General features: G+C 35.9%; 1 protein-coding gene across 5 annotated transcripts in view; it reads left to right on the forward strand.

Moving 5' to 3' along the window:
- Positions 1–17,500, forward strand: part of slit2 (slit homolog 2 (Drosophila)) — a 321,185-nt gene that overhangs the window by 167,420 nt on the left and 136,265 nt on the right. The window lies entirely within an intron of this gene.

Raw genomic sequence — 17,500 nt, forward strand, 5'->3', positions numbered from 1 at the left:
ATTCCCATAGATTCCCGTTAATTCCCATATATTCCCGTTAATTCCCATATATTCCCGCTAATTCTCGTTAATTCCCATATGTTCCCATTAATTCCCATATATTCCCGTTAATTCCCATATATTCCCATTAATTCCCATATATTCCCGCTAATTCTCGTTAATTCCCATATATTCCCATTAATTCCTGTTAATTCACATATATTCCCGTTAATTCCCATATATTCCCGTTAATTCCCGTTAATTCCCATATATTCCCGTTAATTCCCATATATTCCCGTTAATTCCCATATATTCCCGTTAATTTCGGTTAATTCCCATATATTCCCGTTAATTCTCGTTAATTCCCATATATTCCCATTAATTCCTGTTAATTCACATATATTCCCGTTAATTCCCATATATTCCCGTTAATTCCCGTTAATTCCCATATATTCACGTTAATTCCCATATATTCCCATTAATTCCCATATATTCCCGTTAATTTCGGTTAATTCCCATATATTCCCGTTAATTCCCATATATTATCGTTAATTCCCATATATTCCCGCTAATTCCCATAGATTCCCGTTAATTCCCATATATTCCCGTTAATTCCCATATATTCCCGCTAATTCTCGTTAATTCCCATATGTTCCCATTAATTCCCATATATTCCCGTTAATCCCCATATATTCCCATTAATTCCCATATATTCCCGCTAATTCTCGTTAATTCCCATATATTCCCATTAATTCCTGTTAATTCACATATATTCCCGTTAATTCCCATATATTCCCGTTAATTCCCGTTAATTCCCATATATTCCCGTTAATTCCCATATATTCCCGTTAATTCCCATATATTCCCATTAATTCCCATATATTCCCGCTAATTCTCATTAATTCCCATATATTCCCGTTAATTCCCATATATTCTCGTTAATTCCCATATATTCCCGTTAATTCCCATATATTCCCGTTAATTCTCGTTAATTCCCATATATTCCCGTTAATTCCCATATATTCCCGTTAATTCTCGTTAATTCCCATATATTCCCGTTAATTCCCATATATTCCCGTTAATTCTCGTTAATTCCCATATATTCCCGTTAATTCCCATATATTCCCGTTAATTCTCGTTAATTCCCATATATTCCCGTTAATTCCCATATATTCCCGTTAATTCCCATATATTCCCATTAATTCCCATATATTCCCGCTAATTCTCATTAATTCCCATATATTCCCGTTAATTCCCATATATTCTCGTTAATTCCCATATATTCCCGTTAATTCCCATATATTCCCGTTAATTCTCGTTAATTCCCATATATTCCCATTAATTTTCGTTAATTCCTATATGTTCCCGTTAATTCCCATATATTATCGTTAATTCTCGTTAATTCCCATATATTCCCGTTAATTCCCATATATTCCCATTAATTCCCGTTAATTCCCATATATTCCCGTTAATTCTCATTAATTCCCATATATTCCCGTTAATTCCCATATATTCCCGTTAATTCCAATATATTGCCGTTAATTCTCCTTAATTCCCATATATTCCCGTTAATTCCCATATATTCCCGTTAATTCTCCTTAATTCCCATATATTCCCGTTAATTCCCATATATTCCCATATATTCCCGCTAATTCTCGTTATTTCCCATATATTCCCGTTAATTTCCATATATTCCTGTTAATTCCCATATATTCCCATTAATTCCTGTTAATTCCCATATATTCCCGTTAATTCCCATATATTCCCGTTAATTCCCATATATTCTCGTTAATTCCCGTTAATTCCCATATATTCCCGCTAATTCTCGTTATTTCCCATATATTCCCGTTAATTCCCATATATTCCCGTTAATTCCCATATATTCTCGTTAATTCCCGTTAATTCCCATATATTCCCGTTAATCCTCGTTAATTCCCATATATTCCCGTTAATTCCCATATATTCCCGTTAATTCCCATATATTCCCGTTAATTCCCATATATTCCCGTTAATTCTCCTTAATTCCCATATATTCCCGTTAATTCCCATATATTCCCATATATTCCAGCTAATTCTCGTTATTTCCCATATATTCCCGTTAATTTCCATATATTCCCGTTAATTCCCGTATATTCCCATTAATTCCCGTTAATTCCCATATATTCCCGTTAATCCTCGTTAATTCCCATGTATTCCCGTTAATTCTCCTTAATTCCCATATATTCCCGTTAATTCCCATATTTTCCTGTTAATTCTTGTTAATTCCCATTAATTCCCGTTAATTCCCATATATTCCCGTTAATTCCCAAAATATTTTATATGATATATTTTTTTGTGTATTTTCTGGGGTCGATCAGTCCGAGTGACTCCAGGCCCAAGTTGGCCGGCAGGCTCAAGCGTGCAGAAAATGTAGGTAGGGATGAGTGGTGGTGTGCGACGTGCACGGCCCGTCGTTGCACCCGCTTGACTGATAAAGGGGTTGAGGGGGGAATGTCGCAATGCAGCAAAGACACACACGTCTTGCCAGACTGGTCACCAGACATTGGGGACACACCCTACAAAGTGTCCTGCTCTAGGTGCGGTAACCAAGGCAACCATCTTACCTGCCATTTAAAGTGTGTGTGAAGTGTGAGGACGAATGGGAAACGCACGCACACACACACACACACACACACACACACACACACACACACACACACACACACACACACACACACACACACACACACACACACACACACACACACACACACACACACCACATCTGCCATTCATCAGCCCAGTCAATATTAGTCTAGAGGACAGAGAGTGAAAGAAGTGTCCTCAAGTCTGCTGCATATTCTTGCTTTTAAAGGGGAAGTGCTCTTATTTTGAAACGTTGTCTCAATCATTATGAAAAACACACATGTTTTTTTAGGGTTTTAAAGATAATAAGCTAAGGAAAGTCACCGTTGTAGCCTTCAAAGTCTCTGAAACTACTTCAAAACCCTCCAGCAACGTTTTATATACACACAGCAAGTATAATGTAGTAACAGACACCTTCATAACAATATGTAATATGTACAATATACACACTGCAAGTATATATATAATGTAGTAACAGACACCTTCATAACAATATGTAATATGTACAATATACACACTGCAAGTATGTATATAATGTAGTAACAGACACCTTCATAACAATATGTAATATGTACAATATACACACTGCAAGTATATATATATAATGTAGTAACAGACACCTTCATAACAATATGTAATATGTACAATATGCACACTGCAAGTATATATATATAATGTAGTAACAGACACCTTCATAACAATATGTAATATGTACAATATACACACTGCAAGTATATATATATAATGTAGTAACAGACACCTTCATAACAATATGTAATATGTACAATATACACACTGCAAGTATATATATAATGTAGTAACAGACACCTTCATAACAATATGTAATATGTACAATATACACACTGCAAGTATATATATATAATGTAGTAACAGACACCTTCATAACAATATGTAATATGTACAATATACACACTGCAAGTATATATATATAATGTAGTAACAGACACCTTCATAACAATATTTAATATGTACAATATACACACAGCAAGTATATATATAATGTAGTAACAGACAACTTCATAACAATATGTAATATCCAAAAACAACTTGAAATGTGGACTCGTCAGACCACAGAACACTTTTCCACTTTGCATCAGTCCATCTTAGATGAGCTCGGGCCCAGTGAAGCCGGCGGCGTTTCTGGGTGTTGTTGATAAATGGCTTTGGCTTTGCATCGTAGAGTTTTAACTTGCACTTACAGATGTAGCGACCAACTGTAGTTACTGACAGTGGTTTTCTGAAGTGTTCCTGAGCCCATGTGGTGATATCCTTTACACGCCGATGTGGCTTTTTGATGCGGTACAGCCCGAGGGATCCAAGGTGTGTAACATCATGGCTTACGTGCAGTGATTTCTCCAGATTCTCTGAACCTTTTGATGATATTACGGAGCGTAGATGGTGAAATCCCTCAATTCCTTGCAACAGCTTGGTTGATAAATGTTGTTCTTCAACAATTTGCTCAGGCATTTGTTGACAAAGTGGTGACCCTCGCCCCGTCCTTGTTTGTGAACGACTGAGCATTTCATGGAAGCTGCTTTTATACCCAATCATGGCACCCACCTGTTCCCAATTTGCCTGTTCACCTGTGGGATGTTCCAAATAAGTCTTTGATGAGCATTCCTCAACTTTATCACTCTTTTTTGCCACTTGTGCCAGCTTTTTTGAAACATGTTGCAAGGCATCAAATTCCAAATGAGCTAATATTTGCAAAAAATAACACATTTGACCAGTTTGAATGTTAATTATCTTGTCTTTGCAGTCTATTCAATTGAATATAAGTTGAAAAGGATTTGTTGTATTCTCTTTTTATTTACCATTTACACAACGTGACAACTTCACTGGTGTTGGGGTTTTGTAATATGTGCAATATACACAATATAAACACTATATATAAACTATGGTTAAAAAAAACGCTGTTTTACATGACAGAAGCACTTTTGAAAAATGGATTGTTTTTCCGGAAGACTCCCCCTTCTCTCTTTTCTTTTTTTTTTGGAGCGCTCTTTCTCGCCCTAATTGCTCACACAATTGTGATCTTTGGGGGTCCACTTCATTACGCCGCTTGGACACACACACACACACACACACACACACACACACACACACACACACACACACACACACACACACACACACACACACACACACATCCTTGTATTTGTTACCTTCTTGAGACCTGAGAAAAAAGCCTCCCTCTTTAGGACCAGCCCTCCTAGATATATAAAGAAGTGTATTTACAACATTAATAATATATACATACTATGCACATATAAAAAAGCTTGTTGTGAAAAATGTGTTGGAATTTCACAAGAAAAAGGTCACAATTTCAGAAGAAAAACTCGGATTGTTGGCAGTATTATAATAAAAGTCGTCATTTTACTCAACGCGAGTCAAAATTTTACAAGAAAAACTGAACATGTGTGCAATATTATGATAAAAGTTGGAATTTTACTCAATAACAGTCGCGATTTTACAAGAAAAAGCTTGACATTTTGGCAATTTTATGAAAAAGGGTCGTACTTTTACTCGACAAAAGTCACAATTTTATCAAATAAAACTTTACCATTTTGGCATTATTGTAATAATAATCGGAATTTTACTCAAAACAATGTCACTGTTTTACAAGAACAACAACAAAAAATTTGCAATATTGTGATGGAAGTCAGAATTTTGTACGTCAAATGTCGCCATTTGGCATTAAAAAAGTCATAATTTTACGAGAAAATATTGCAATGTCACAGAAACAGAAAGAATATGAGAAATTGTTCCCAATTTTATAAGAAAAAAGTCGACACATTGTGAGAAAAACACTGCTTTTAGTTCATTTATTAATTTTTTGGAATTTTTTGTTTGTAATTGTGTTTTTAATCTTCGTTATTTACTCCAATTTATTACAGTATGTCCCTATATACATATTTATTTATTTTTATAAATTTTGGCCAAAGGGGGCGCATTTCAATTTCTTACACACACTTGTTATTTCATATGTTGGCCAGAGGAGGAGCACTTTTAACACTAGAAGTCCCAGCATTTTTCTGTCTACCTAGAAGACCCAGAGAGGGGTCATTTGGCCCGACGCTTTTCCCGAATACACTAATCACTCATTTTGTTATGGTAATGAGGCTGTTAGGGGCAGTTTGTCTAGGTAGACAGAAAAATTATACATGTGGGAAATGCCGAAAGGAGCAATGGCAGTGCCAGGATTGTGAGTGACTGCTCAAATGTATGTCAGTCACGTTTACATGGACATGGTTTTTCATTCTTTGTAAATATGCTTTTTTCTTTGTAAATTTTTTTTTTTAAACTATTTTTGGCACACAAAAATAACAATTGCTTCTGCAACAACCCTCCACACCAAAACTGGGAAAACAGTTGCTTTTTCATTCTTTGTAAATATGTTTTGTTTTGTATTTTTTTTAACAATAAATGTCAGAGTGTTGATCCCTTCATTCTGTTGATCCTTGCAAAAACACACACAACCTACCTCAGAACTAAAGCTTGAGCTGTAAGGTCCCCTCCCCCACACAGGCTCAAGTGGCCCCCTGCCGTGTGCCACTAACAGCCACATTTTCATAACAAAAGGAGTGTCCACAGGGGGGACTAGGGGTCAAATGACCCTCTTGTGTGTTTTCTAGGTAAAAATGTCAATTGACCCTTCTCTGGGACTTCGCGTGTTAAAAGCGACATATAGTCAACTTGAAAAATCCCTCCTTTTTGAGGGGAGGATGAGTTAAACAAATATTCAGTCCAAGTCTGAGACCAGGAACAAAACCCTCGATAGCCATAGCACACACACACAAACAATAAACAAAGAATACACAAGACTTGCAACACAGTCAATTTGAAAAAATCCCTCCTTTTTGGGAGCACCCTCATGTTGATAGATGTCACCACAAATGAGACATTGTCTATTAGATGCAATGTTATTGATTTATGTCATCACTTGTTCACACCTCCTCATATGGAAGATACTTTTCCTTCTTCATGTCTCAAGAAGGCTAGACATACAAGAAAACACACACACACACACACGGAAAGCGAGGCTGGCGTGTTTACTCTTTTCATAAAATTGCGAACATTTTAAGCTTTTCTTGTAAAATTGCGACTGTTATTGAGTAAAATTCCAACTTTTATCATAATATTGCACAAAAAATACAAGAACACACACACACACATTATTGTATTTGTTACCTTCTTGAGACCTGAGAAAAAAGCCTCCCTCTTTAGGACCAGCCTTTCTAGATATATAAAGAAGTGTATTTACAACATTAATAATATATACATACTATGCACATATAAAAAAGCTTTTTGTGAAAAATTTGTTGGAATTTCACAAGAAAAAGGTCACAATTTCACAAGAAAAACTTATATTGTTGGCAGTATTATAATAAAAGTCGTAATTTTACTCAACGCAAGTCAAAATTTTACAAGAAAAACTGAACATGTGTGCAATATTATGATAAAAGTTGGAATTTTACTCAATAACAGACGCAATTTTACAAGAAAAAGCTTGACATTTTGGCAATTATATGAAAAGGGTCGTACTTTTACTCGACAAAAGTCACAATTTTATCAAATAAAACTTTACCATTTTGGCATTATTGTAATAATAATCTGAATTTTACTCAAAACAATGTCACTGTTTTACAAGAACAACAACAAAAAATTTGCAATATTGTGATGAAAGTCCGAATTTTGTACGTCAAATGTCGCCATTTTGCATTAAAAAGTCATAATTTCACGAGAAAATATTGCAATGCTACAGAAACAGAAAGAATATGAGAAATTGTTCCCAATTTTATAAGAAAAAAGTCGACACATTGTGAGTAAAACACTACTTTTAGTTCATTTATTATTATTTTACATTTTTTGTTTGTAATTGGTTTTCAATCTTCGTTATTTACTCCAATTTATTACAGTATTTCCCTGTATACATATTTTTTATTTTTTATAAATTTTGTCCAGAGGGGGCGCATTTCAATTTCTTACACACACTTGTTATTTCATATGTTGGCCAGAGGGGGAGCCCTTTTAAAAGCGACACACAGTCAATTTGAAAAATCCCTCCTTTTTGGGGGGGGAGGATGAGTTAAACAAATATTCAGTCCAAGTCTGAGACCAGGAACAAAACCCTCGATAGCCATAGCACACACAAACAATAAACAAAGAATACACAAGACTTGCAACAGAGTCCATTTGAAAATAATCCCTCCTTTTTGGGAGCACCCTCATGTTGATAGATGTCACCACAAATGAGACATTGTCTATTAGATGCAATGTTATTGATTTATGTCATCACTTGTTCACACCTCCTCATATGGAAGATACTTTTCCTTCTTCATGTCCCAAGGAGGGTGGAAATACAAGAACACACACACACACACACACACACACACACACACACACACACACAGTTGCATGGTATACATCAGCCCCAACATTTTCACTCTGTCCATTCACACATTCTTCGACCTAATAGGATTAAGGTCTGCCAAAGGGCTTTGAACAAGATGATTAGTATACACTCTGCCAACTTTGACCTGCACTCTGCCTGCCTCACACACACACACACACACACACACACACACGCACACACACACACGGGAACTCCTGGTTGGTCCCACAAGGGAAGCATCTCGTGGCAGTGATGATGCGGACAAAAGATGGACTAGAAACTGTACAACAGTAAACACGCCAGCCTCGCGTTCCGTGTGTGTGTGTGTGTGTGTGTGTGTGTGTGTGTGTGTGTGTGTGTGTGTGTGTGTGTGTGTGTGTGTGTGTGTGTGTGTGTGTGTGTGTGTGTGTTCTGAACAAGTGATGACATAAATCAATAACATTGCATCTAATAGACAATGTCTCATTTGCACCCACAAAGGAGGGATTTTTCAAATTGACTATATTGCAAGTCTTGTGTGTTCTATGTAACTTGTTTGTGTGTGTGCTATGGCTATTGAGGGTTTTTTTTTTTCCTGGTCTCAGTCTGGACCCCCTCCCCGGGAGTCCAGCCTTAGACTGAATTTTTTTTTTACTCATCACCTCCCCCCAAAAAGGAGGGATTTTTCAAATGGACTGTGTGTCGCTTTTAGAAGTGCTCCCCCTCTGGTCAACATATGAAATAACAAGTGTATGTAAGAAATTGAAATGCGCCCCCTTTGGACAAAATTAATTTAATATAAATAAATAAAAATGTATATAGAGACATGCTGTAATAACTTTAAGTAAATCATGAAGATTAAAAACCAATTACAAACAAAAAATGAACTAAAAGCAGTTTTTACTCGACAAAAGTCACAATTTTATAGGAAATCTTTAAAATGTTGGCAATATTATAATAATAATCGGAATTTTCTTCAGCAAAATGATGACAAAAGTCGTAATTTTACTGGAAATATGTCACTGTTTTACAAGAACAACAAAAATGGCAATATTGTGATAAAAGTCAGAATTTTATATGACAAATGTCACCATTTTGCATGAAAAAGTACCAATTTTACATAAAAAAGTCATAATTTTACGAGAAAATATTGCAATGTCACAGAAACAGTTATTACAGTATGTCTCTATATACATATTTATTTATTTATATTACATTCATTTTGGTCAAAGGGGGGGCATTTCAATTTCTTACAAACACTTGTTATTTCATATGTTGACCAGAGGGGGAGCACTTTTAAAAGCGACACACAATCCATTTGAAAAATCCCTCTTTTTTTGGGGGGGGGGGGTGATGAGTTAAAAAAAATATTCACTCTAAGGCTGGACTCCCGGGGAGGGGGTCCAGACTGAGACCAGAAGAAAAAAAACTCAATAGCCATAGCACACTCAAACAAGTTACATAGAATACACAAGACTTGCAACAGAGTCAAGTGAAAAATCCCTCCTTTTTGGGTGCAAATGAGACATTGTCTATTAGATGCAATGTTATTGGGACCATGATTTATGTCATCACTTGTTCACACCTCCTCATATGGAAGATACGTTTCCTTCTTCATGTCTCAAGAAGGCTAGACATACAAGAAAACACACACACACACGGAAAGCGAGGCTGGCGTGTTTACTCTTTTCATAAAATTGCGAACATTTTAAGCTTTTCTTGTAAAATTGCGACTGTTATTGAGTAAAATTCCAACTTTTATCATAATATTGCACAAATGTGCATTTTTTCTTGCAAACTGTTGACTTGCGTTGAGTAAAATGACAACTTTTATTATAATACTGCCAAAATTCCAAGTTTTTCTTGTGAAATTCCAACAAGCTTTTTTACATTTGCATAGTATGTATATATTATTAATGTTGTAAATACAAATCTTTATATATCTAGAAAGGCTGGTCCTAAAGAGGTAGGCATTTTTCTCAGGTCTCGAGAAGGTAAGAAATACAAGTGTGTGTGTGTGTGTGTGTGTGTGTGTGTGTGTGTGTGTGTGTGTGTGTGTGTGTGTGTGTGTGTGTGTGTGTGTGTGTGTGTGTGTGTGTGTGTGTGTGTGTGTGTGTGTGTGAGCCAGGAGGAGGGGGTGCCTGATGATAAGGGGTGCATGTGTGTGAATTGAGTGGCGCTCTTTCATAGGCAGGTCTCCTCTAAGACACGCAGGGCGTCAAAAGCCCCTCTCAGTGTGAAAAGGGTCTTTAGAAAAGCAGCACTAAGCTCTTCACACAAGGGACCTGACTTTGACACACACACACACACACACACACACACACACACACACACACACACACACACACACACACACACAAACACACACACTTTTTAGGCCACCAGAGGTGAGGAAAAACCACTCAAAGAAGAAAAGGTAACCCTGGTTACATGCACTTTAAGTTAAATGCATACGTCATTTAATTAGGACAAAAAGTCTTCAGGGAGTTAAGAATGCATGAAATATTCTTGGATTCAAATGTATTTATATACATTTTTTCCTCAAATCAACTTCAGTCCGAAATACTAATTCCGAACAATGTCCTGTTTTTTTTTTTTTTGTATTTTAAACCTTTCAATGCCAATTTTAACTACCGCATTTTCCTGACTATAGAGCGCACAGGTGTATAAGCCACACCCACTAAATTTGAGAAAAAAAGTATATGTTCCATTTATTAGCCGCACCCGACTATAAGCCGCACCCACTAAATTTGAGAAAAAAGTAAATTTTTCCATATATTAGACGCACCCGACTATAAGCCACACCCACTAAATTTGAGAAAAAAGTAAATTTTTCCATATATTAGACGCACCCGACTATAAGCCACACCCACTACATTTAAAGAAAAAAGTATATTTTTCCATATATTAGCCGCACCTGACTATAAGCCACACCCACTAAATTTGAGAAAAAAGTACATTTTTCCATATATTAGCCGCACCCGACTATAAGCCACACCCACTAAATTTGAGAAAAAAGTTAATTTTTCCATATATTAGCCGCACCCGACTATAAGCCACACCCACTAAATCGAGAAAAAAGTAAATTTTTCCATATATTAGACGCACCCGACTATAAGCCACACCCACTAAATTTGAGAAAAAAGTAAATTTTTCCATATATTAGACGCACCCGACTATAAGCCACACCCACTAAATGTGAGAAAAAAGTATATTTTCCATATATCACCCGCACCCGACTATAAGCCGCACCCACTAAATTTAAGAAAAAAGGTATATTTTTCCATATATTAGCCGCACCTGACTATAAGCCACACCCACTAAATTTGAGAAAAAAGTATATTTTCCATATATTAGCCGCACCTGACTATAAGCCGCACCCACTAAATTTGAGAAAAAAGTATATTTTCCATATATTAGCCGCACCCGACTATAAGCCACACCCACTACATTTAAAGAAAAAAGTATATTTTTCCATATATTAGCCGCACCTGACTATAAGCCACACCCACTAAATTTGAGAAAAAAGTAAATTTTCCATATATTAGCCACACCTGACTATAAGCCACACCCACTACATTTAAAGAAAAAAGTATATTTTTCCATATATTAGCCGCACCCGACTATAAGCCACACCCACTAAATTTGAGAAAAAAGTATATTTTCCATATATTAGCCGCACCGACTATAAGCCACACCCACTAAATTTGAGAAAAAAGTATATTTTCCATATATTAGCCCCACCCGACTATAAGCTGCAGATATATACCTTGTGAAATGAATTATTTACACAGAATGTTTATTTACATACCCTAATTGTTTCCAAAAGGTGTCTGTAACACGGCAGTAAAACGGCCTATCGAACAAAACAGAAGTCATGGTCACGGACCCACCGGGTGGAACTTGTGAAACTGAAACAATACAACAAAATGCTGTCGTAAGTCAATAACACGGACGATTGTAACCGTGTTAGCATATTAGCTAATGCCAACAATGCTAGCTTCATTACCATAGCAACCCCTAAAGGTATCACACACGGAGCGGCTCAGGAAGTAAGAATCGTTTTAGTTGTATTGTAAAAACTTACAAACGTTGCTTGGAGTGATGAATGGGGAGTCCATACGAGTAGAAACGCTATGGATGGCTTGAAAACTAAACATATGAAATAACAAGTGTGTGTAAGAAATTGAAAGTGATTCCCCTCTGGTCAACATATGAAATAACAAGTGTGTGTACAAATTTGAAGTGCTCCCCCTCTGGTCAACATATGAAATAATAAGTGTGTGTAAAAATTGAAAGTGATTCCCCTCTGGTCAACATATGAAATAACAAGTGTATGTAAAAATTGAAAGTGATTCCCCTCTGGTCAACATATGAAATAACAAGTGTGTGTAAAAATTTGAAGTGCTCCCCCTCTGGTCAACATATGAAATAACAAGTGTGTGTAAAAATTGGAAGTGCTCCCCCTTTGGTCAACATATGAAATAACAAGTGTGTGTAAAAATTGAAAGTGATTCCCCTCTGGTCAACATATGAAATAACAAGTGTGTGTAAAAATTGAAAGTGATTCCCCCTCTGGTCAACATATGAAATAACAAGTGTGTGTGTAAAAAAAATTTGAAGTGCTCCCCCTCTGGTCAACATATGTAATAACAAGTGTGTGTAAGAAATTTAAAGTGATTCCCCTCTGGTCAACATATGAAATAACAAGTGTGTGTAAAAATTGGAAGTGCTCCCCCTCTGGTCAACATATGAAATAACAAGTGTGTGTAAAAAATTTGAAGTGCTCCCCCTCTGGTCAACATATGAAATAACAAGTGTGTGTAAAAATTGGAAGTGATTCCCATGTGGTCAACATATGAAATAACAAGTGTGTGTAAGAAATTGAAAGTGATTCCCCTCTGGTCAACATATGAAATAACAAGTGTGTGTGTAAAAAATAATTGAAGTGCTCCCCCTCTGGTCAACATATGAAATAACAAGTGTGTGTAAAAAATTTGAAGTGCTCCCCCTCTGGTCAACAAATGTAATAACAAGTGTGTGTAATAAATTGAAATGCGCCCCCTCTGGCCAAAATTAATAACAAAAAAATATATATAGAGACATACTGTAATAACTTGAAGTAAATTATGATTAAAAAACAATTACAAACAAAAAATAAAGACTACAAGCTTAACTTTTTTATATGTGCATAGTATGTATATATTATTAATGTTGTAAATACACTTCTTTATATATCTAGAAAGGCTGGTCCTAAAGAGGGAGGCTTTTTTCTCAGGTCTCAAGAAGGTAACAAATACAAGAATGTGTGTGTGTGTGTGGGGAGGTGGGGGGTGGGGGGCGCACTTCCACTTCAGGAGGGGGTTCCTCACTGATATAGTTCCTGTGTGGCTTTCATACCTCCGGTTGGATGAAAGAAGAACACCCTCACACACCCTCACACACACACACACACACACTGGCCTCAGCTGGAGCCTCTTTTAATGAAGGTGACCTCCCAGTCTAGGCACGGGGCGGGGGTGAGCAGAGGTCAGGGGTTAAACCTGGGGAAGGTCTAAAAAAACAGCCTGATTTGGGGGGAAAGGGGAAGTTAGTTTTATTGACATTTCGTCCAAAGTGTCTGGAGAAGAAGATGGAATGGCAGAAGATGCCTGGGAGGCAAACGGTGGAGGAAAATCCTCCTTAAGTCCCTGAGAAGTCCATTTCCTACCTAAGTGGCTTTATGCCCCGTCAATGCTGAAGAGGCTCTGCAGAAGCTTTACTTGTACCCCAAATGTCAATACTGCATGTCTGTCAGGGTGTGTGGAAGTTTGCACATCATCAATAACACTTTTGTGCATTCACGCACAGCATAAAACGTTTGGTGGACAAAATGAATGGGAGATATTACATGTAAACAAACTGTTTGCGTCACAGTCCACACCCTGCTTGGCGCTCAGCATCAAAGGGTGGGAATTGGGGGGTTAATTTAACAAAAAATGATTACCGGGCGCGGCCACCGCTGCTGCTCACTGCTCCCCTCACCTCCCAGGGGGTGAACAAGAGTGATGGGTCAAATACAGAGAATAATTTCACCACACCTAGTGTGTGTGTGTGTGACAATAATTGGTACTTTAACTTTATTTTTTTATAACTACGGTGAGTTCAAGAACCGCCGACATGAGTAGGACAAAAAAAATATGTATATAGAGACATACTGTAATAACTTGAAGTAAATAAGGAAGATTAAAAAACAATTACAATGTTTCAAGTTGACTGTGTGTCGCTTTTAAAAGTGCTCCCCCTCTGGCCAACATATGAAATAACAAGTGTGTGTAGCAAATTGAAATGCGCCCCCTTTGGCCAACATTAATAAAAATAAATATGTATATAGAGACATACTGTAATAACTTGAAGTAAATAAGGAAGATTAAAAAACAATTACGATGTTTCAAGTTGACCTTGTGTCGCTTTTAAAAGTGCTCCCCCTCTGGCCAACATATGAAATAACAAGTGTGTGTAGCAAATTGAAATGCGCCCCCTTTGGCCAACATTAATAAAAATAAATATGTATATAGAGACATACTGTAATAACCTGAAGTAAATAAGGAAGATTAAAAAACAATTACGATGTTTCAAGTTGACTGTGTCGCTTTTAAAAGTGCTCCCCCTCTGGCCAACATATGAAATAACAAGTGTGTGTAGCAAATTGAAATGCGCCCCCTTTGGCCAACATTAATAAAAATAAATATGTATATAGAGACATACTGTAATAACTTGAAGTAAATAAGGAATATTAAAAAACAATTACAAACCAAAATATTAAAAAATATATTTAAAAAAAATAAATAAAAGCAGTCTTTTTGTCACAATGTGTCGACTTTTTTCTTATAAACTTAGGAACAATTTCTCATATTCTTTCTGTTTCTGTAATACTGCAATATTTTCTCGTAAAATGTTTACTTTTTATTGCAAAATGGTGACATTTGTCGTATAAAATTCCGACTTTTATCGCAATATTGCCAATTGTTGTGTTGTTTTTGTAAAACAGTGACATTTTTTGGGGTAAAAGGATGACTTTTGTCATCATTTTGCCAAGTAAAATATTACAATATTGCCAAAAAAATGTAAGTTTTCTCATAAAATTGTGACTTTTGTCGAGCAAAATGACGACTCTTTTCATAAAATTGCCAAAATGTTAAGCTTTTCTTGTAAAATTGCGACTGTTGTTGAGTAAAAATTGCAACTTTTATCATAATATTGTCAAAATTCTGGTAAAATGTTGACTTGCGATGAGTAAAACGACGACAGCAAATAGTGTCATCGGTGTAGCGTACACACGAACATATTAAACACTTCTAACAATTGGGAAGGTTTGTGTCGTGTTTGTCCTCAAACAAAAAACATACTAAAACAAAAACAAAAATTTCCCCCCATTTTCTCCATTTTCAATCCTTTTTTAAAAAATGCTCTAGGGCGGCGCTAAAGAGCCCCGGGCTGTAGGAGTCAAATGTGATAGCTAGCTAAATGAACATAATAACATTTGTCAGAAGAAGCTGAGGTGGACGCAGGAATGTGAGGAATGTCGGGGGGGCATTAGCCGTTAGCCGATTAGCACAGCAGGTCACCAAGTGCCAGCAGGGGTGAGTCCTGGGTGTAAAGCCTGTCTGGACCGTGGCCTGGATTAGCCGGGGAAGTCCAGCCCCCCCTGTCCAGTTTCCTTCCTGGTGTTGTGGAAGGAAAAGTATCTTCCATATGAGGAGGTGTGAACAAGTGATGACATAAATCAATAGCATTGCATCTAATAGACAATGTCTCATTTGTGGTGACATCTATCAACATGAGGGTGCTCCCAAAAAGGAGGGATTTGTCAAATTGACTCTGTTGCAAGTCTTGTGTATTCTTTGTAACTTTTTTTGGGTGTGCTATGGTTATTGAGGTATTTTTTTTCTGGTCTCAGTCTGGAGCCCCTCCCCGGGAGTCCAGCCTTAGAGTGAATATTTTTTTTACTCATCCTCCCCCCAAAAAGGAGGGATTTTTCAAATTGACTTGTGTGTGTCGGTTTTAAAAGTGCTCCCCCTCTGGTCAACATATGAAATAACAAGTGTGTGTAAGAAATGGAAATGTGCCCCCTTTTGGCCAAAATGAATTAAATAATAAAGAATATATATGTATATAGAGACATACTGTAATAATAATGAAGAATAAAAACCAATTACAAACAAAAAACTCAACAACAAAAAAATGAACTAAAAGCAGTGTTTTTCTCACAATGTGTCGACTTATTTCTTATAAAATTGGGAACAATTTCTCATATTTTTTCTGTTTCTGTAGTAATGCAATATTTTCTCGTGAAATTATTACTTTTTTATGTAAACTTTTTTTTTTTTTTTGTAAAATTATTATTATTTTTTTGTAAAATTATTACTTTTTACTGCAAAATGGTGACATTTGTCGGATAAAATTCAGACTATCGCAATATTGCCTTTTTTTTGTTCTTGTAAAAAAAAATTTTAATTTTTTGAGTAAAATTATGACTTTTGTCATCATTTTTGCCAAGTAAAATTCCGATTATTATTATAATATCGCCAACATTTTTAAGTCTTCTTATAAAATTGTGACTTTTGTCGGGTAAAATTACGATTTATTTTTCATGAATTTGACACAATTTTAAGCTTTTCTTGTAATTCTAACTTTTATCATAATATCGCAGGAAAGTTAAATTCTTCTTGTAAAATTTTGACTTGCGTTGAGTAAAATATGACTTTTATTATAATACTGCCAAAATTATAAAAAAAAATTGTGAAATTGTGACCTTTTTTTTGTGAAATTCCAACAAGCTTTTAATATGTAAATATTATTAATGTTGTAAATACACATCTTTATATATCTAGAAAGGCTGGTCCTAAAGAGGTAGGCATTATTCTCAGGTCTCAAGAAGGTAACAAATACAAGAATTTGTATTTTTTCAAGGTAAAAGTTGATTTTCAAGACAAAAATTGAACATGTTAATATATACATGATGTAAGTATATATGTCATGTAGTAACATTCATAATAACATGTAATATATACATGATGTAAGTATATATGTCATGTAGTAACATTCATAATAACATGTAATATATACATGATGTAAGTATATATGTCATGTAGTAACATTCATAATAACATGTAATATATACATGATGTAAGTATATATGTAGTATCTAGTAACATTCATAATAACATGTAATATATACATGATGTAAGTATATATGTCATGTAGTAATTACTTGTAATTAATTGTGATTCATCTAAATTTCTAAGGTCTGGACTACAGGCAGGCCAGTCTAGTACCCGCACTCTTTTACTACGAAGCCACGCTGTTGTTACACCTGGCTTGGCATGGTCTTGCTGAAATAAGCAGGGGCGTCCATGATGACGTAGCTTGGATGGCAACATATGTTGCTCCAAAAGCTGTATGTACCTTTCAGCATTAATGGCGCCTTCACAGATATTTAAGTTACCCATGTCTTGGCCA

Source organism: Entelurus aequoreus, linkage group LG18, assembly GCF_033978785.1.
Source record: "Entelurus aequoreus isolate RoL-2023_Sb linkage group LG18, RoL_Eaeq_v1.1, whole genome shotgun sequence".
Taxonomy (NCBI): domain Eukaryota; kingdom Metazoa; phylum Chordata; class Actinopteri; order Syngnathiformes; family Syngnathidae; genus Entelurus; species Entelurus aequoreus.